This window comes from Salvelinus namaycush, unplaced genomic scaffold (assembly GCF_016432855.1).
Source record: "Salvelinus namaycush isolate Seneca unplaced genomic scaffold, SaNama_1.0 Scaffold21, whole genome shotgun sequence".
Taxonomy (NCBI): Eukaryota; Metazoa; Chordata; class Actinopteri; order Salmoniformes; family Salmonidae; genus Salvelinus; species Salvelinus namaycush.
Window position 1 is genome coordinate 585,764 of NW_024058897.1, and position 21,487 is coordinate 607,250.

The following is a 21,487-nucleotide window of genomic DNA, read 5'->3' on the forward strand; positions in this document are numbered from 1 at the left end:
CAGGAGGCCAGGTATTGAGGCAGAATGTTTACATAGGGTTGTTATTAAAAATTAAGATTTAGTGATCTTGCTATAAGAAGAAAGTCTGTTGTCAGGGATTAACCCATGTGTTAGTGTGTATGTCCTCAGGAAAAAAAACAGCCAGAAATGGAAGGGTTTGGGCTGCATTCTGGAGACTGAGTGTACATCAAGATACACCAGGCTGGTGGTATACTTCTTACAACACTGCAGTGGTAAAGATCTTCATGTCTCTCTTTGGTGGGTGCATAAGTCTCACGAGAAGTGAGGTCCAGCTGAATAATGGGTGAGCTTGAAAACACCATGACAGAGGACGTGGAATCAGAGAGAGAGAGAGAGAGACTAGATTCCACTATAGACATACTGGGTTGAGTTTGGGGGCTACTTGTTTCATTTTTTAATGCATCATGTGAAAAAGAATAGATGATAGGATATCATACTCTAAACAAATATGTTAAAGGAATTGATGTGAAAGCATATACAGTGTTGAATTACGTCAAGAAGAGATAATGTTGATTAAGGTTATGCACATGATTATCAGTTGAAATGGAGCAGATGGGAAACTAAGTAAAAAATGACATGATTTGGGAACACCTCTCAGAACCTGGGGCCGAAAGGGGAAGACTGGGTGGAAGCATGAGGAAGCTTTTTAGGGCTTTTATTTTTGTGGAGTCCAGCAGAAAAGTATCCTGGAGGCATAGAGTCAGGTAAAGAGAGAGTGGGAATTGTCATGGTCTCAGATTTCAGTTTTCATGAATATATTTATGCATAACACATAACATTGTCAATACTGTTATGCTTTGTCTGTTGTTTTCCAAGTCTTATGTTTAGGAAAACAGAAGGAGAAGGGTTCGCCTGCTTAAGCTGGAATGTCAGTTTGTTGTGTGATGAGTGATGGAAGTAAGAGGATGTATGGTGCAATCATAGAACAGAGGCCATAAGTCTCTAAGTATGAATGCCTCACAGAAAGAAGGCAGAAACCTGAACCAGGACGAGAGGTTCCGCGTCTGATGATCCAAGGGGACCAGAAGGACCTCTCCCAGTGATACCAGGAGATCTAGTCCACGTTCGAGTGTTCCGGAGGAAGTGGGATCAACCGAGGAGAGAAGGACCCTATGAGGTGGCCAAAGCAACAAGAACGGCCGTCCAAGTGAAAGGAAGCCAGACGTGGTACCATCTGAACCACTGCACCTGAGTCCCAACAGAGAGAAGGACACAACCATATAGAGATGAAGACACAGAGGATGCTGATTCACCAGGGAGGAGCCAAGAAAACAGCAAATCAAATGAAAGCCAAAATGTGACAGGTGCACCGACTAATGCACCCAGAAGAGGAGGAGAGGCCTCACAAGGAACAGAATGAGAACATCTTTTCCCTAAAAATTGAAACCCTTCCAGATGGAAGCTAAGTCCGGCCTGAGGAGGGAGCCTCAGGTGAAGAAAGAGGAGGAAAAGTCCCGCAAGCTGAAGAAAATGGGGATTTCCCCACAATTGACTTTTCAACTCTTGAATGGTCTCCTTTACAGACAATTGAAGTTAGAACAACAAAAGAATAATGACATTGACATAAACAGAAGTAACAGTGAACACTAGTACAGAAACAACAGACTCACGCACAATCAAGATGTATGGTGGAAGCAGGAAGAGAAGAAAGGAATCAGCCGAACAATCCAAAAAGACTGACAAGGTTAGAATCTCTGTTCCACCTCAATTTATAACAGAAGCAGGAGAACTGAAGTCTATCTCAATCATAAGGATCAAACCCTTACCGGAGATGGCACTCTGTGGATGGACACATCACCAAACAAAGGGACAAGTCGTTTGGGATCCGAAAGGATGTGACCTGACATTAATCAAAGAAAAAGACGAGAGGGTGCTCATCATGAATCAGATTGAACCAGTTGAAGGTGAAGAATTAATAGTTGAAATAACAAAAACAACAGTGACCGAAGGGAGTAGCACCACGGTCATTAAGATTGATCCTACCCCTGCACCTGAACAGGAAGAACCTGTGACAACAACAAGGGTGGCGGCTGCTGTGACGACCACAGTAGCTACCACTAAGATGACATCGACCTCCCTTACCAAGCAGACCACCGTACCCACAAAGCAACCTGAGACATCAGAGTCAGGAGAGTTTTTTACTGACATTCTGATAAACTCTAATGATCTACCTCAAGATAAGAACATTGAAAAAGCAACAGAATTAGATATATCAGAATCAGAACCACTCAAGGACACCACATGAGAAGGAGTGACGAACGAGTGATACGAATGGGCTAAGTATATGGCAAACAAACACAGAATGGACAATTGTATTTTGTGTAGAAAATCACCTTTGTCTGATCTTTTAATAGTCTCTGAATCAGCATCATTTAAAAACTGTGTAAGTTGGAAAAATGACCATTGTACCAATAGAAAGTATTCTATTTCCTTGTGTGACATAGAATGTAGGATTGCTCTGGGTAAGCACTAGGGGTAAAACTATGTTGAATGAGACCATGCTGGGAGACAATGATTGTGCTGCCTATAACATTAGAACTGAATTAACTGTACCTCAATTAGACAGAGGTACCGTGGTTAACTTCTTATGGCTGCAACTGGCAGCACTGAGTAACCTGGAAGAGGTGGCCATTTCAAACGGCCTCCTACTCAAATCTTGCTCGTACAATATGAATATTATTATTCTTTTTGGATAGAAAACACTTTCTAGTTTCTAAAAGAGTTGGAATTATTTCTCTGAGTGAAACAGAAGACCTTCTGCAGCACTTTTCCTGACCAGGAAGTGAAATGTCAGAAATCTTTGCTCTTTTCAATCTGATGCCTATACATGGTCGTAACATCTAGGAGTCTGCTGACAGTCTATACGCCTTCCTATTGGTGTAAAGAGGATGTCAGAGAAGAATTTTTTTTGCTCCTCTTGGTCTATGGTGGAAAAAAACCTATTTCTTTGACCTGAGCACCCACTTCCGGTATTCTGAAGGAAGTCGGATGGACTTTTGTTTTGCCTTCCTAACGAACGGCTAACAGCTCCGGCTCGAATTTTTTTGGATATATGTGACCATATCATCGTAATGTATGTTTTTTCAATATAGTTTAATCAGATTATTGAAACTTTATTCGTGAGTTTTGCCGTGTTCCGTCGTATGACTGTGTTTACGTTGTTCCACGGCTACTGGAAATGCTAAATGAACAGGGATATTTCTCATTCTGAAACGAAACAACGACTCATCTGGACAGAGGACGCCTGTTTCAACATTCTGATGAAAGATCAGCCAAAGTAAGACTCATTTTATGATGTTATTTCATATATCTGTCGTGCATGTGAACGGGTCGTGGGCGCCCAAATGTGTCTCTCTATTGTGGCTACGCTAATATAGCGATACATTTTGTTTTCGCTGTAAAACATTTCATAAATCGGAAATATTGTTTGGAATCACAAGTTGCCTATCTTTCAATTGCTGCAAACTATATATTTTTCGGAAATGTTTTATGATGAGTAATTAGCTATTTGACGTTGGTGTCTGTTGGTGTCTGTAAATATTATGGCTGCTTTCGGTGCACTTTCTGATTTGTAGCTGAAATGTAAAATCTGATTTATACCTGAAATATGCACATTTTTCGAAAAAAAATATGCTATACAATAAATATGTTATCAGACTGTCATCTGATGAATTTGTTTCTTGGTTAGTGGCTATTTATAGCTTTATTTGGTCGAATTTGTGATAGCACCTGATGGAGTAAGAAACTGATGGAGTTAGAAAAGTGCTGTCATTTGCTAACGTGGTTAGCTAATAGATTTACATATTTTGTCTTCCCTGTAAAACATTTTAAAAATCGGACATGTTGGTTTGATTCACAAGAAGTTTATCTTTCATCTGGTGTCTTGGACTTGTTAATGTGTGAAAGTTAAATATTTTTAAAAACTAGCTTTTGAATTTCGCGCCCTGCACTTTGAGCTGGATGTTGTCATATTGTGGGCGGTGTCGGGCTTGCAGCCCAAACAGGTTAAAGGAAAATATGAATGTTTTTACAGACACCACACCGAAGGAATTGATGTAGGAAAGACCACTGTAGAAGTGATAGTATTTGGGTGTTAGAGAATGTGGGAGTTCGTAAAAGTAATGATAAAGGGTTGATTATGAATAGAAAAGGGTTGTGTGGTCACATAACTCAGGTTGCGCCATCTCTTACTATGTTGAAAAATCAAGACAGAGGTATTGCTGATTGTTCTTTCCACACATCCAGAAACTAACTGTTGAATGTATTGTCTGATGGATGGATTCGTCTTTGTGCCTTAGTTAGAGCAATTAACTAGGTTACTATTATTAAATCACCCCATGATGACTATGTAAAACCTAGAGTTAAAAGGGCTTATGAGAAGGATCTTGAGGTATACCTTAATGCAATTGGACTGCTTAGAGGTGTACCTCGGGATTTCAAGGCCAGAGATGAGGTTAAATCAGGATTTGAATCTATATTCTTGTGGATAACACCAAATAAGAACTTAGAGTGGATTAATTATATATACTATAACCAACAGAGATTCATTAACTATACTGACTCGGCTCTAACGGCGTTGGGGGAACAGGTACAGGCTACCAGTAAAATGACTTGGCAAAATAGACAGGCTCTCAATTGGCTCTTAGCGGAGAAGGGTGGAGTTTGTGTCATGTTTGGGGATGACTGTTGCACCTTTATTCCCAATATTGCTATGGCCAAACTCAAAGGATTACGAGCAGAAGTAAAGGCTAATGCTGGTTTAGACTCTCATGTATGGGATTGGTTGTACCTAGCGTTAGGAAAGTGGGGAGCCATATTTGCTAGGATGGCCATCATGTTGGGAGGAGGGTTATTGGCTCATTTTGTTGTGTTATACCCCTGGTAAAGTTAATTGTGGTTCAGACAACAGTTAAACAGATGTCTGTAAGGAGAGATGACCCTCCTGTGATGATTGATCCTGTACCGGGAAGCCCAGGCAATTATACCAATAAGTATGGAAAGCCTTGCAATGCGGTTGGAGGACCTCTTGACTGCCCCTTTGGTAACCCTAACTGTCTCTATGAAGTGATTGGGGGGGTGGTCATGAGTGTCACGATTTTCGTAAGGATGGTTTCCATGTATATGTTCAATTACCCAGTTCAGATGAATGTTTACTTATACATGTCCACAAAAAGTGTCATTTGCGTCACAATTGCAAGTGGTGTACAGAAATTCATGAGGATGGGCATAACCATCACCCGGAAACTTTTTTCTGTGCCAAGTGTCAAAGAGGAGATTGTCTTATTTGTAAGGATGAGGACTGTGCTCCTAGATAATGGGGTTTTAGCATTTTTATTTTGCCTAATGTTTGTGTTCTTTGTATGTTTCTTTGAATTTTTAGATATATATCATTGAACATATATATTTTCTTTTAATTAAAGTTAGTTTTGCCTTCTAAAAATAGGATCATTTTACAAAAACATGTTAGGTGACAGAGGGTATTCCGGTTACAAGTGTCTATGGGCCATGTCTTTAATCATCTAACAAAGGTTGGTAGGTGTCTGCAAGGGAGGATAATGTTGAAATGTTTGGTCTAGTTAGGTTTTCTTTAATGTTTCTGATTGGATCTTTTACTCCTATTTCACATTAACAAATTGGAGATGTTTGGTCCAGTTGGTTTATATGTTTTACTTTGTTTGTTTATTTTATTGTCCATCATAGGTATTCTCATTTACCATTCCAAAGTCATATTTGCATAATGGATTTGGCTAATTAGCCCCAGAGGAGGGAATTTGTAGGAGTAAATGAGACACATGGATAACATATAAAGGCATAGGACAGCTGAACATTAAAATAACAGACCACATGAAGAGAAGAGACACATAGTCTGCTGATTCCACTAGAGATACACATACCAGAGAAATATGCGCTTAGGGCACCTGGACACACTAGACATATAGTCTGCTGATTCCATTAAGAGATACACATACCAGAGAAATATGCGCTTAGGGCACCTGGACACACTAGACATATAGTCTGCTGATTCCATTAAGAGATACACATACCAGAGAAATATGCGCTTAGGGCACCTGGACACACTAGACATATAGTCTGCTGATTCCATTAAGAGATACACATACCAGAGAAATATGCGCTTAGGGCACCTGGACACACTAGACATATAGTCTGCTGATTCCATTAAGAGATACACATACCAGAGAACATACTGAGGCACTGAACTAAAAAGATAATGGTGACAGGAAGAATTAGGGGAAGTATGCTTATTTGCATATGGGTTGGACCTATATGTTGTATGTGTATAAATGCTGGAGCCGGGGCTGGGAAGTGGGGTGTGTGTTCTGCGGGCCATTCCGGCTTTTGATATACTTTGTATTAAAAGCCTAATTGATTTCACAAGTTCTTGTCAGCGTTATATTTGAACCGATTGTCTACGACACCATCACTCATCCATATATTTCTATGTACATATTCTTATTCATTCCTTTAAACTTGTGTGTATAAGGTAGTTGTTGTGAATTTGTTAGATTACTTGTTAGATATTACTGCATGGTCGGAACTAGAAGCACAAGCATTTCTCTACACTCACATTAACATCTGCTAAACACGTGTATGTGACAAATAACATTTGATTTGATTTGAAATGTTTTTTCTCTTTGCCCGATGGCAAAATGTGTTGAAATGCAGGACTTTGGCTGTTTTCCTTTTGGAGGCAGGGGCCTGGAGATGGTGGTACAGTAACACTTAAAGCTGGAGAACAACTGGCCTTCACAGCACAGTACAATAACACACTGTAACTCACTGATCTCACAATGGCAAGCATATAGCTTGCATTTTCTTGATAAATAATTTGGTAACAGTTTACTTGACACCCAGCATCATAACAAGTTATGACATGTTCATAACCATGTCATAATGTCATAACAGCTGACATAAATTGTCATAACCTGTCATAATATGGTCTTAACACTGTTATGACCCATATATTTACACCTGTTGTGACGTATATTGCGTTATTTAATGACTGGTTATGACGCTGCCAAGAAGTTTCCTTTCGTTTGAAAGTGTTTCTTAAGTCCTTTGTTGTTGTAATGAATAATTGTTTTAAATCATATTTTAAATTAAACAGTGTCTCAAAATAAAGCATTATGTCGCTCCTGTGTCCCTTTAATTGGACTAAGAACATACACTATATGTCACTGTGATAAGGTATTATGTCACTGTGATAAGGCATTATGGTCATCATAATCATTTATGCCAGATAGGCCTATCATACCCTTACAGTATGTCAGTCATCAGTCAAAAAGAGGGTGTTTTGTCCTGTTCCTGAAATCTGCTCCTGCATTCATCCCAGTCATCAGCAACAGAGCATTGGGGTAGGTACATGTCTGACATCAACGTGTGAGCAATTACAATGATAATTTAATATGGTACATTTCAGAAAATGTTATATAACACAAACCTACTGTTGAAAAGTAGGCTATGGTGTATTGGAATGTTTTTTCTTGTTTGGTAGATTGTGTGGGTTTTGACACTCTTATGTAGGTGTCGTAACCAGCCATAAAATATTGCAATATATGTTACAACATATCTAAATATACGTGTCATGAAATATATGTGTCATGACAGTGTTATGACCCTATTATGACACGTTATGTCAGCTGTTATGACATATTAATACATGATTATGACCGTGTTATAACCTGTCATGACATATTAAGACATGGTTATGACGTGTTATAATCTGTTATGATGCTGGATGTCAAGTAAAGTGTTACCAGTCATGTTATATGTCAAAATAAAAGAAGCTTGTCTGCACTCAGTGTATCTGACGTCTGTTGATTCTCATTGTACGGTATTAATCTACTCTACTGCTACACTTACATCACTCTGAGTGTTTTCCCCACTCAAACCTCTTATCTTCCACATCTTTATATGTCAGGGTCTTTCAGTCATTTTAAAGGCATTGAACCACAAAAATGTACCCCGATAAACAAGCTGCAAGAGGATCTACTACTGTTGCTGCTACAGTACCACCTTCTGAACTACTATTGGTGCTGCTACAGTACCACCGTCTGAACTACTACTGGTGCTGCTACAGTACCACCGTCTGAACTACTACTGGTGCTGCTACAGTACCACCTTCTGAACTACTACTGGTGCTGCTACAGTACCACCTTCTGAACTACTGCTGGTATTGCTACAGTACCACCTTCTGAACTACTACTGGTGCTGCTACAGTACCACCTTTTGAACAACTGCTGTTGCTGTCAACAAGCCATCTTAAATCTCCTTCTTCACTTTATATTTCCACTCATTCTGTCTCCTGTTCTTTCCTCCACCTCTCAGAACAAACAGACTTTACCAAGAAACAAAGAGTATATACAGGAAGTGTAGAACAAGATCAATTCATTTTATTATAGTCTTGGATGTTATGATTATTCACTATATCAACAGATATGAGAACAAACCAGAACAAGTCTGGTGACTATAAACCTGCACCTTGAGTGTCACACATAGAACACTGTATATCATGTGTATTACAGAGACTCTAAATATGCTAAATATTGTGTTGATGTTGAATACGAGATTTAGGGAACTTACATTTCCCCATTGGCTTTGTGTTGTGGGAGATACCTGTGGGGTTTTTCCCAAATGGCACCCTGTTTACTTTATAGTGCATTAGGGCCCTGGTCAAAGTAGTGCACTAAGGCCCTGGTCAAAGTAGTGCACTAGGGCCCTGGTCAAAGTAGTGCACTAGGGTCCTGGTCAAAGTAGTGCACTAGGGTCCTGGTTAAAGTAGTGTACTAGGGTCCTGGTTAAAGTAGTGCACTAGGGTCCTGGTTAAAGTAGTGTACTAGGGTCCTGGTTAAAGTAGTGCACTAGGGTCTTGGTTAAAGTAGTGTACTAGGGTCCTGGTCAAAGTAGTGCACTAGGGTCCTCGTTAAAGTAGTGTACTAGGGTCCTGTTTAAAGTAGTGCACTAGGGTCCTGGTTAAAGTAGTGCACTAGGGTCCTGGTAGAAAGTAGTGCACTATTAAGGGAACATGGTGCCATTTGTGACACCTCCTACATGTGCCGATGTCTCTTTAGATACTTATCTGATCTTTTACCACATGACCATTATTATCCAATGGAACGATGATGACCTAGTTCTGTATGTTACCACATGACCATTATTATCCAATGGAACGATGATGACCTAGTTCTGCATGTTACCACATGTCCATTATTATCCAATGGAACGATGATGACCTAGTTCTGCATGTTACCACATGACCATTATTATCCAATGGAACGATGATGAACTAGTTCTGCATGTTTCCACATGTCCAGTATTATCCAATGGAACGATGATGACCTAGTTCTGCATGCTACCACATGTCCATTATTATCCAATGGAACGATGATGAACTAGTTCTGCATGTTTCCACATGTCCATTATTATCCAATGGAACGATGATGAACTAGTTCTGCATGTTACCACATGTCCATTATTATCCAATGGAACGATGATGAACTAGTTATGCATTTTTCCACATGTCCATTATTATCCAATGGAACGATGATGAACTAGTTCTGCATGTTTCCTCATGTCCATTATTATCCAATGGAACGATGATGAACTAGTTCTGCATGTTTCCAAACAGGGAAAGAGATACTGTAGATATATGCCATGATTGAAAACGGCATACCGGGAAAGTGAAGTTAAGTGCCTTGCTCAAGGGCACACGGCCAAATGTTTCCCCTTGTCTGCACCTTGAGTTGAACCAGCGACCTTTCAGTTACTGGCCCAATGCTCTGACCTCAGGTAGCAGTAAAGAACAACACTACGGCCTGGATTCAATCCATGGTGTGTTACAGAGCAGTGTACTAGACAGCTGACAATGCCTCCAAGGCAATTTCCTCATTCACAGAGATCACTTTTTTTTCTTTTTTACCAAGATGGCGTAGCAGTGAAGACGTGTTTTTGTTCGTCCTCTCGTGTACTTTTTATTTTTCTTATTTTTTGTATATATTTTAATTTTATTTTCACTCTTTTCCATTTTAATTCCATTATACCTTCCGGTAACCTGCCTCACCCAATGTGATACGGAATCGCTATTATTTTTAATTTTAGAACACATTCTAGAACCACCAGAAGCTAACAGCTAATTAGCTACAAGCTATTTAGGCATTATTAGCCAATGCTAGCGGCTTTTACCTTCTGCACAGATACCAGCCTGTTTTTAGCCTGGATAATAACCTTTTTTAGCCTGGATAATACTCGCCAATCTACCAGTATTGGACTGTCTCTCCACTACAACGCCGGTTTCCTGTTTCCTGCCGTATTCCCCGGACCACTACTTCTGATCTTCACAGCTAGCTAGTGGCTAACGCCCCTGCCACGAAGCTAGCACCAGTTAGCCGTGAGCCAGGCGCATCTCCCGGCTAGCAAACTAAATTCTACAATACCTCTTTCGCCTTCTGGCTTGGATCCTCTGTCGACACGGCGCCCCGCCGCACCACCACGACTGGTCTGCCGACGAATACTCCACCCGCTGTGCCTTCAACCGGCCTCCGTCGGAGCAGACGCTCCCACTAGCCCTGGGCTACTAACTTTAAACGCTGTGTGGCGACTACTCCGTGGCTTCCCTGTTCCATCTACTGCTGCCCCCTGGACACTATGATCACTTGGCTACATAGCTGATGCCTGCTGGACTGTCCATTAACTTTTTATGGCTGCAGGGGCAGTATTGAGTAGCTCTGATTAAAGGTGCCCATTTCAAACGGCCTCGTACTCAATTCTTGCTCGTACAATATGCATATTATTATTACTATTGGATAGAAAACACTCTCTAGTTTTTAAAACCGTTTGAATTATATCTGTGAGTCAAACAGAACTCATTTGGCACAAACTTCCTGACCAGGAAGTGGAAAGTCTGAAATCGAGGCTCTGTTCTTCTTCCTGCCTATACATGGGCATGATACGTAAGAGTCTACGTGCACTTCATAGACCTTCCCCTGGATGTCAAGAGGCTGTGAGAGAAGAAATGTAGTGTTTATCTTGGTCTGAATTGGAATACAAGCTCTTTGTATGACGTGTCCCTCATTTCCGGTACTCTTGGGAGCGCGAGGTGGACAGTGGGATTGCCTTCTGTTTAGCTGCCGTTATGGACGACTACTATCTCCGGCTTTGATTTTATTTGATACATGTGACCATATCATCGTAAAGTATGTTTTTTCAATATAGTTTAATCAGATTATTGACATTTTTTCGGGAGTTTTGCCGTGTTCCGTTCTCTGACTTTGTTGACGATGGAGAGATCCGTGCCACTTGGCTAGTGCGCGTGCTAATTGAAGAGGGAAAGTTGCCGTTCTAAATCCAAACAACGATTGTTCTGGACAAAGGACACCTTGTCCAACATTCTGATGAAAGATCAGCAAAAGTAAGAAACATTTTATGATGCTATTTCATATATCTGTCGTACATGTGAACTAGTCGTGGGCGCCCAACGTTTGGGTACTCTAGCTATACCGAAGCTGCATATCGTAATGAAGTTATTTTTAGAATTCTAACACTGCGATTTCATTAAGAACTAATGGATCTATCATTTCCTATACAACATGTATTTTTTAGTTATGTTTATGAATAGCTATTTGGTCAGAATATGTGTCAGAAAAAGTGTCAGGAAAAATCCGGACGTAGTGGGAAAAAGTAGCTAAGTTAGCACAATGTGTAACCATTGATTTCAGCTCTAAATATGCACATTTTCGAACAAAACATAAGTGTATGTATAACCTGATGTTATAGGACTGTCATCTGAGGAAGAAAATCAAGGTTAGTCAAAAATTATATATCTTTTGCTTGTTTGTTACGATCGCTTACTTTTGCTACTGGGAAATTGCTTGTGTTTTTGGCTATTGTGGTAAGCTAATATAACGCTATATTGTGTTTTCGCTGTAAAACACTTGATAAATCGGAAATATTGTCTGGAATCACAAGATGCCTGTCTTTCAATTGCTGTACACTATGTATTTTTCAGAAATGTTTTATGATGAGTATTTAGTTATTTGGCGTTGGTGTCTGTAATTATTCTGTCTGCTTTCGGTGCAATTTCTGATTGTAGCTGCAATGTAAACTATGATTTATACCTGAAATATGCAAATTTTTCCAACAAAACATAGATTTATTGAATAACATGTTATAAGACTGTCATCTGATGAAGTTGTTTGTTGGTTAGTTTGGTTGGTTCTTGGTTAGTTAGGTTGGCTTTGTGCATGCTACCTGTGCTGTGAAAAATGTCTGTCCTGTTTTGTATTTGGTGGTGAGCTAACATAAATACACGTGGTGTTTTCGCTGTAAAACATTTTAAAAATCGGACATGTTGGCTGGATTCACAAGATGTGTACGTTTCATATGCTGTATTGGACTTGTTAATGTGTGAAAGTTAAATATTTAAAAAATATATATTTTGAATTTCGCGCCCTGCACTTGAGCTGGCTGTTGTCATAAGTGTACCGACGTCGGGCTTGCAGCCATAAGAATTAATCACGGTACTCCATTCTGTTTATTTTTTATTTTTATTTTTTATCTGTCGGCCCCAGCCGCGAACTCAGGCTCTGGGTGTAGTTAATCTGATACCTCTCTGCGTAGTCATCACCATTTTACCTGCTGTCGTTGTGTTAGCTGATTAGCTGATTAGCTGCTGTTGTCTCACCTGTTGTCTTAGCTAGCTCTCCCAATCAATACCTGCGATTACTTTATGCCTCGCTGTATGTCTCTCTCAATTGTCAATATGCCTTGTATACTGTTGTTCAGGTTAGTTATCATTGTTTTAGTTTACAATGGAGCCCCTAGTTCCACTCTTCATACCTCTGACACCTCCTTTGTCTTACCTCCCATACATGCGGTGACCTCACCCATTATAACCAGCATGTCCAGAGATACAACCTCTCTTATCATCACCCAGTGCCTGGGCTTACCTCCGCTGTACCCGCACCCCACCATACCCCTGTCTGCACATTATGCCCTGAATATATTCTACCACGCCCATAAATCTGCTCCTTTTATTCCTTGTCCCCAACGCTCTAGGCGACCAGTTTTGATAGCCTTTAGCCGCACCCTCATCCTACTCCTCCTCTGTTCCTTGGGTGATGTGGAGCTAAACCCAGGCCCGGCATGTCCCCAGGCACCCTCATTTGTTGACTTCTGTGATCAAAAAAGCCTTGGTTTCATGCATGTCAACATCAGAAGCCTCCTCCCTAAGTTTGTTTTACTTACTGCTTTAGCACACTGCCAACCCTGATGTCCTAGCCGTGTCTGAATCCTGGCTCAGGAAGGCCACCAAAAATTCTGAGATTTCCAAACCCAACTATAACATTTTCCGTCAAGATAGAACTGCCAAAGGGGGAGGAGTTGCAATCTACTGCAGAGATAGCCTGCAAAGTAATGTCATACTTTCCAGGTCCATTCCCAAACAGTTCGAACTTCTAATTTAAAAAATGTATCTCTCCAGTAATAAGTCTCTCACTGTTGCCGCCTGCTACCGACCCCCCTCAGCTCCTAGCTGTGCCCTGGACACCGTTTGTGAATTGATCGCCCCACATCTAGCTTCAGAGTTTGTTCTGCTAGGTGGCCTAAACTGGGATATGCTTAACACCCCGGCAGTCCTACAATCTAAGCTAGATGCCCTGAATCTCACACAAATCATCAAGGAACCCACCAGGTACAACCCTAAATCCAAAAACATGGGCACCCTCATAGACATTATCCTGACCAACTTGCCCTCCAAATACACCTCTGCTGTCTTCAATCAAGATCTCAGCGATCACTGCCTCATTGCCTGTATCCGCTACGGGTCCGCGGTCAAACGACCACCCCTCATCACTGTCAAACGCTCCCTAAAACACTTCTGCGAGCAGGCCTTTCTAATTGACCTGGCCAAGGTTTCCTGGAAGGATATTGACCTCATCCCGTCAGTTGAGGATGCCTGGTCATTCTTTAAAAGTAACTTCCTCACCATCTTAGATAAGCATGCCCCGTTCAAAAAACGCAGAACTAAGAATGTCTGCGGTAGTTTTATTGTCAGCTGTCTAGTGCTCTATAACACCCCTTGTATTGAATCCCAGCCTATGTTTGTCTATAAAGTATTGGATTGAATCCCAGCCTACGTGTGTCTATATAGTATTGGATTGAATCCCAGCCTATGTGTGTCTATATAGTATTGGATTGAATCGCAGCATGTGTGTCTCTATATAGTATTGGATTGAATCCCAGCATGTGTGTCTCTATATAGTATTGGATTGAATCTCAGCCTATATGTGTCTATATAGTATTGGATTGAATCCCAGCCTGTGTGTCTCTATATAGTATTGGATTGAATCCAAGCCTATGTGTTCCTATACAGTATTGGATTGAATCCCAGCCTGTGTGTCTCTATATAGTATTGGATTGAATCCCAGCCTATGTGTGTCTATACGGTATTGGATTGAATCTCAGCCTGTGTGTGTCTATATAGTATTGGATTGAATCCCAGCCTGTGTGTGTCTGTACAGTATTGGATTGAATCCCAGCATGTGTGTGTCTATACGGTATTGGATTGAATCCCAGCCTATTTGTGTTTATATAGTATTGGATTGAATACCAGCCTATTTGTGTCTATATAGTTGACCATAATTTCATATTTTTATATTGGAGTCTCTTCTAGTTCGAAAGTACAGTTGTGTTCTAATATAATGGAACCCTTCCACTTTACAATGGGAGTGTAACAATGGAGCAGAACATTCTAAAGTACAGTTGTGTTCTAATATAAACTGAATGAATATTTAACCCTGTAACCCAGCAACAAGTCTGGCTGATACTAACTCAACGTCCTGCTGACTTCAGACTTAAAAGGCTCTTTTGATGTTGTTGGTACGGTGACAAAGCACATTTCTCTCTCGCTCGCTCTCTCAAATGTGAAATAAACCAAATGGCCTGTTGTAAAGATTTAGTTCTTTGAAAGAAATACAAGGAGAGGATTTTACTTTATTTTGTATTGTTGAAATCTGGGGAAATCATACATACAACACTTAGTTAACACTAACTATGACTAAAGGTTGTTCATCAAATGTCCATCGAAGGTTCATAAATCATGTACCATTATACAGCACAACCACTTCACAAAGAATAATAATAATCACATTGATAGTCTTATATTTATATAATATAGAAATCCTTCTCCGTAGGTATTCAATAAAAAAATCACTCTCTGTAAGTATACAATATAGAAATCCCTCTTTGTAATTGATAAAGTAATAAAAATAGAAGTTCCTCTAATGTTTTAGTAATACTTGCTATACATTTCTGAGCCCCCATCCCTTCCCCTGAATTATGAGCTCGAATAGAAATACAGTCTAAATAGAATAACGAATTACAGTCGAAATAGAGTAACGAAGAACAGTATATTACAACATTACTCAGTGGTAATCATGTGGTGTCCCCTCTAGTCTGACACTCTAGTCTGACACTCTAGTCTGACACTCTAGTCTGACACTCTAGTCTGACACTCTAGTCTGACACTCTAGTCTGACACTCTAGTCTGACACTCTAGTCTGACACTCTAGTCTGACACTCTAGTCTGACACAGATGAGGGACAGAGGGTTTAGGGAGGGTAGAGGGAGAACACAGACCAGGGAGGGAGGGTAGAGGGAGGGTAGAGGGAGAACACAGACCAGGGAGGGAGGACAGAGGGAGAACACAGACCAGGGAGGAAGGGTAGAGGGAGGGTAGAGGGAGAACACAGACCAGGGAGGGAGGGTAGAGGGAGAACACAGACCAGAGAGGGAGGGTAGAGGGAGAACACAGACCAGAGAGGGAGGACAGAGGGAGAACACCAACCAGGGAGGGAGGATAGAGGGAGAACACAGACCAGGGAGGGAGGGTAGAGGGAGAACACAGACCAGGGAGGGAGGGTAGAGGGAGGGTAGAGGGAGAACACAGACCAGAGAGGGAGGGTAGAGGGAGAACACAGACCAGAGAGGGAGGGTAGAGGGAGAACACAGACCAGGGAGGGAGGGTAGAGGGAGAACACAGACCAGGGAGGGAGGACAGAGGGAGAACACAGACCAGGGAAGGAGGGTAGAGGGAGAACACAGACCAGGGAGGGAGGGTAGAGGGAGAACACAGACCAGGGAGGGAGGGTAGAGGGAGAACACAGACCAGGGAGGGAGGGTAGAGGGAGAACACAGACCAGGGAGGGAGGGTAGAGGGAGGGTAGAGGGAGAACACAGACCAGAGAGGGAGGACAGAGGGAGAACACAGACCAGGGAGGGAGGATAGAGGGAGAACACAGACCAGAGAGGGAGGGTAGAGGGAGAACACAGACCAGGGAGGGAGGGTAGAGGGAGAACACAGACCAGGGAGGGAGGACAGAGGGAGAACACAGACCAGGGAGGGAGGACAGAGGGAGAACACAGACCAGGTAGGGAGGACAGAGGGAGAACACAGACCAGAGAGGGAGGGTAGAGGGAGAACACAGACCAGGGAGGGAGGATAGAGGGAGGGTAGAGGGAGAACACAGACCAGGGAGGGAGAACACAGACCAGGGAGGGAGGGTAGAGGGAGAACACAGACCAGGGAGGGAGGGTAGAGGGAGAACACAGACCAGGGAGGGAGGGTAGAGGGAGAACACAGACCAGGGAGGGAGGATAGAGGGAGGGTAGAGGGAGAACACAGACCAGGGAGGGAGAACACAGACCAGGGAGGGAGGGTAGAGGGAGGGTAGAGGGAGAACACAGACTAGGGAGGGAGAACACAGACCAGAGAGGGAGGGTAGAGGGAGAACACAGACCAGGGAGGGAGGGTAGAGGGAGAACACAGACCAGGGAGGGAGAACACAGACCAGGGAGGGAGGGTAGAGGGAGGGTAGAGGGAGAACACAGACCAGGGAGGGAGAACACAGACCAGGGAGGGAGGGTAGAGGGAGGGTAGAGGGAGAACACAGACCAGGGAGGGAGGGTAAAAGGAGGGTAGAGGGAGAACACAGACCAGGGAAGGAGGGTAAAAGGAGGGTAGAGGGAGGGTAGAGCGAGAACACAGACCAGGGAGGACGATGAAGATGCTGGATGTAGATGCCCTGGGCTGGCGTGGTTACACATGGTCTGCGGTTGTAAGGCCAGCTGGACGTACAGCCAAATTCTCTAAGACAAAGTTGTAGGCGGCTTATGGTAGAGAAATTAACATTAAATGTTCTGGCAACAGCTCTGGTGGACCTTCAAAACTTGAGACATCTTTGGCATCTTTGTGATGTGTGACAAAACTGCACGTTTTAGACTTTCATTTTTCCCAGCACAAGTGGACAAGTGCCACATCAGGGTTATGGATTATCTTTACAAAGGAGAAATGCTTTACATGTTTCGTTTATATTTTAGTTTAGTATATAAATGGCATCCTGTGTTATAATCCCTGAGCCTTTAAATGATGTTCGGTAACTATCATATTAGAAAGTGTTGAACAATCCCTGATGGTTGTCATTGTACAGTATTAACCTACTGCTACTACTTGACATTAAGATGAGGAAGAGAGTGGTATTTCACACTGGCATCTCTTCATCTTTATTTAATCAGAATCTTCTAAATGTTAAACTGCGTAGTTTGCAAATACTGCAGCTACAAATGGAATTGCTGTTGGTCCTACTACCGCCGCTGTGATAACAGCAAAAAGTCCCAATAAATTTCCGTATATTAAAAACGTATTTCTCTCATCCTCCTGTTCTCTCTTCTCTTCCTCCTCTCTCTTCCTCTCCTCTTCCATCTTCCTCATCTCCTCCTCTCTCTCCTCCTCCTGCTGTTTCTTCCTCTCCTCCTCTTGTTTGATCTTCCTCTGGGCCTCCTGGTACATCTCATTGGTGTAGTGTTGTCCTCCATTCTTCATCACCATCTCATCTATCTTCTTCAGCAGCTCTGCGACCTGAGTGTTGTCATTCTTCTTTTTATTATTGAAGACATGATTTCTGCCCTTAAAGACCTTGACGAGTTTCATAAGCTCCTCACTACCCATTAGAAAGTCCACCAATGATATGTCCTCCAGCTGGTCTCCACCGGTGAACAGAGCGATTGTGTACTTTGATGCTTCTTCTCCAAAGTTCTCCTGGATCCACTTCACAGTGTTCCTCTCCTCTGTGAACCTCCCCAGTCTGATCACCAGCAGGAAGACGTGGGGTCCTGGAACTGACATGTAGATGGCCTTTTCTATTTCACTTTTCATCTCTTCTTTAGACATTGTTGTGTCATAGAGCCCCGGGGTGTCGATGACATCAATCTTCCTCCCATCCACCACTCCACTCTGTTTCTCACAGTGATCAGTGACAGACTCAGGGGAGAGGTCTTCTCTAAATGACTTTCTCCCCAGGATGGTGTTTCCTGTTGCACTCTTCCCTGATCCAGTCTTCCCCACCAGAACAATCCTCAGATCAGAGGGATGGCCTGCATCTGTGAAAACAGACAAGAAGTGCTTGAGTTGATAGTGATTGTCTTGATGAAAACCTAATGAAATGTGTGTGTCAGATTCTAACCGTGCAGAGCACATGCCCCTTTGTCCTTCCAGTCTCTAAATCACCCTTTTGGGTGGTGGTATAATTTACACCATAATATTGTTATACTTGTTCAGAACCCACTGCTCGCAAGTTGTCGTCAAGTTCACCACTCCCCACCCTGTTTGTTGGTTACGCTTGTTTCCCAGTCTGCCCTGTAAGGAGTTTGCGCACATCATCATCCTTATTCAGTGTGATAGGAGCAGAGAGGGTAAGAAAAAACTAAGGTAAATCACAATCAGTAAAATAAATAAACTAACTAGCAGATGAACATCAATGATCAGCTGATAGCCCGCCCTCTTTCCCCCATGTCAATAATGTCTTTATGAGGCACTGAACTGAGTGTGTTGTTGCAGAAAGAAATAGGCTGCCACGACGTTAACATTTACAGGCTTTTGGTCTTTTCAGAATGTCACCCTTTTTCCATTTTGAGCACCTGCCCCCTGAAAGGTCTGTCCATGGCCCTGGTGTGTGTACGTGCGCGCGTGTGTGTGTGTGTGTGTGTGTGTGTGTGTGCAGGTGTGTGTACCTTGGCATTGACCAGGGAAGGCTTGCAGACAGAGTGTCAACAGGAACAGAATACTCAGAGTACTTCCTCTTTATCGTTCCATCTCTGCTACAGCGAAAAAAACAAAAACAAAATAGACAATGACCTCATTTCAAGTCCACATGAACTAAATTGGAATTTCTTCTCAGCTATTTGAGTTTAAAACAATCTTAACTATAAAACAAATAATGATATGTGTTATAACTGTTGTAAAACAAAGTACATTCCCTAACAACGTAACCAGCATCAGGTGAACATAATGTACTCATATAGGGGGTGTCAAATGACATTCTAAACATGCGTATCATTCTACAGTTGACATTCTGCAGTGTGTTGGGACCAGATGGACCAGTTCTTGAACACCAGGGTTGGGCAACTCCAATTCTCTGGGGCCTGATTGGTGTCACACTTTTCCCCCAGCCCTACAGCTAAAACACCTGATTCAACTAATTACATTCTAACCTGAAGACCATCATTAGTTGATTACTGGAGCCAGGTGTGTTAGCTGGGGCTAAAGTATGATCGTGGTTCCCTGCACTGGAGTGTCATTGCATCAACCAATGGTTGCATGTCATATCATCAACTGTGCTGTCGGGCACCAGATTGCTATAGCATATGATGTGGATATCTGATATCAGTGGAGGCTGGTGGGAGAAGATATAGGAGGAGGGTCTCATTGTTATGGCTGGAACGGTGTCAAACACGTTGTTTCCATGTGTTTGATGTGTCGGTACCATTAAATGTATTCCATTGCAGCCATTACAATAAGCCATCCCTCCTATGGCTCCTCCCACCAGCCTCCTCTGGCTGGTATGTAAAATACCTATCCAGGCGTTGTAATATCTGTCACTACTCCTCCTCCGAAGAGGAGGAGTAGTGATTCGACCAACATGCAGCGGGTTGTGAATACATAATAATACTTTATTTACCAGACGAAACTAAACACACGAAGAACACTTGATAAATTTACAAAACAACAAAACAAAGTAGACAGACCTGAACGAGAGTACTTACATAAAACACGAAGCACGTAGGAACAGGTACAGACTATAACAAACGAACGAACAAACGCTACAGTCCCGTGTGGTGCGCAGACACAGACACGGACGACAATCACCCACAAACAAACAGTGAGAACACCCTACCTTAATATGACTCTCAATTAGAGGAAAACGCAAAACACCTGCCTCTAATTAAGAGCCATACCAGGCAACCCAAAACCAACATAGAAACAGAAAACATAGACTGCCCACCCAAAACTCACGCCCTGACCATCACACACATACAAAACAACAGAAAACAGGTCAGGAACGTGACAGTCATTTAGCAGACGGTCTGATCCAGAGTGACTTAGTTTACTTCTGGTGCTGGAGGGGATGGCTGCTGTTATATGGGCTCCTAACCAACTGTGAAATTTTGTTACTTTGTTAGCGTTGTTTCAAAAATGTTTTACTTATTTTGTACATAATGTTGCTGCTACCGTCTCTTATGACCGAAAAGAGGTTCTGGATATTAGAACAGCAATTACTCACCTCGAACTGGATGAAGGTTTTTTATTTAACGAGTCCGACCCAAAGGATATACTGCCTTCTCGAGAACAGGCCCAAATCCCCAACATTTGCGTGAAGAAAAGTCTGAGAAAAGGGGTCGCTAAAGTAGTGCACTAGGGTCCTGGTTAAAGTAGTGCACTAGGGTCCTGGTTAAAGTAGTGCACTAGGGTCCTGGTTAAAGTAGTGCACTAGGGTCCTGGTTAAGGTAATTCAGTAGGGTACTGGTAGAAAGTAGTGTTTTAGGGTCCTGGTTAAAGTAGTGCACTAGGGTCCAGGTAGAAAGTAGTGTACTAGGGTCCTGGTTAAAGTAGTGTACTAGGGTCCTGATTAAAGTAGTGCACTAGGGTCCTGGTTAAACTAGTGCACTAGGGTCCTGGTTAAAGTAGTGCACTAGGGTCCTGGTTAAAGTAGTGCACTAGGGTCCTGGTTAAAGTAGTGCACTAGGGTCCTGGTTAAAGTAGTGTACTAGGGTCCTGGTTAAAGTAGTGCATTAGGGTCCTGGTTAAAGTAGTGTGCTAGGGTCCTGGTTAAAGTAGTGCACTAGGGTCCTGGTTAAATTAGTGCACTAGGGTCCTGGTTAAAGTAGTGTACTAGGGTCCTGGTTAAAGTAGTGTACTTGGGTCCTGGTTAAAGTAGTGCACTAGGGTCCTGGTAGAAAGTAGTGCACTAGGGTCCTGGTAGAAAGTAGTGTACCAGGGTCCTGGTTAAAGTAGTGTACTAGGGTCCTGGTTAAAGTAGTGTACTAGGGTCCTGGTTAAAGTAGTGCACTAGGGTCCTGGTTAAAGTAGTGCACTAGGGTCCTGGTTAAAGTAGTGTAC

General features: G+C 42.3%; 1 pseudogene; it reads right to left on the reverse strand.

Annotated features, from left to right (window-relative positions):
* Window positions 1-17,240: 17,240 nt before the first annotated feature.
* Window positions 17,241-19,183, reverse strand: LOC120038208 (annotated as a pseudogene).
* Window positions 19,184-21,487: the final 2,304 nt, after the last annotated feature.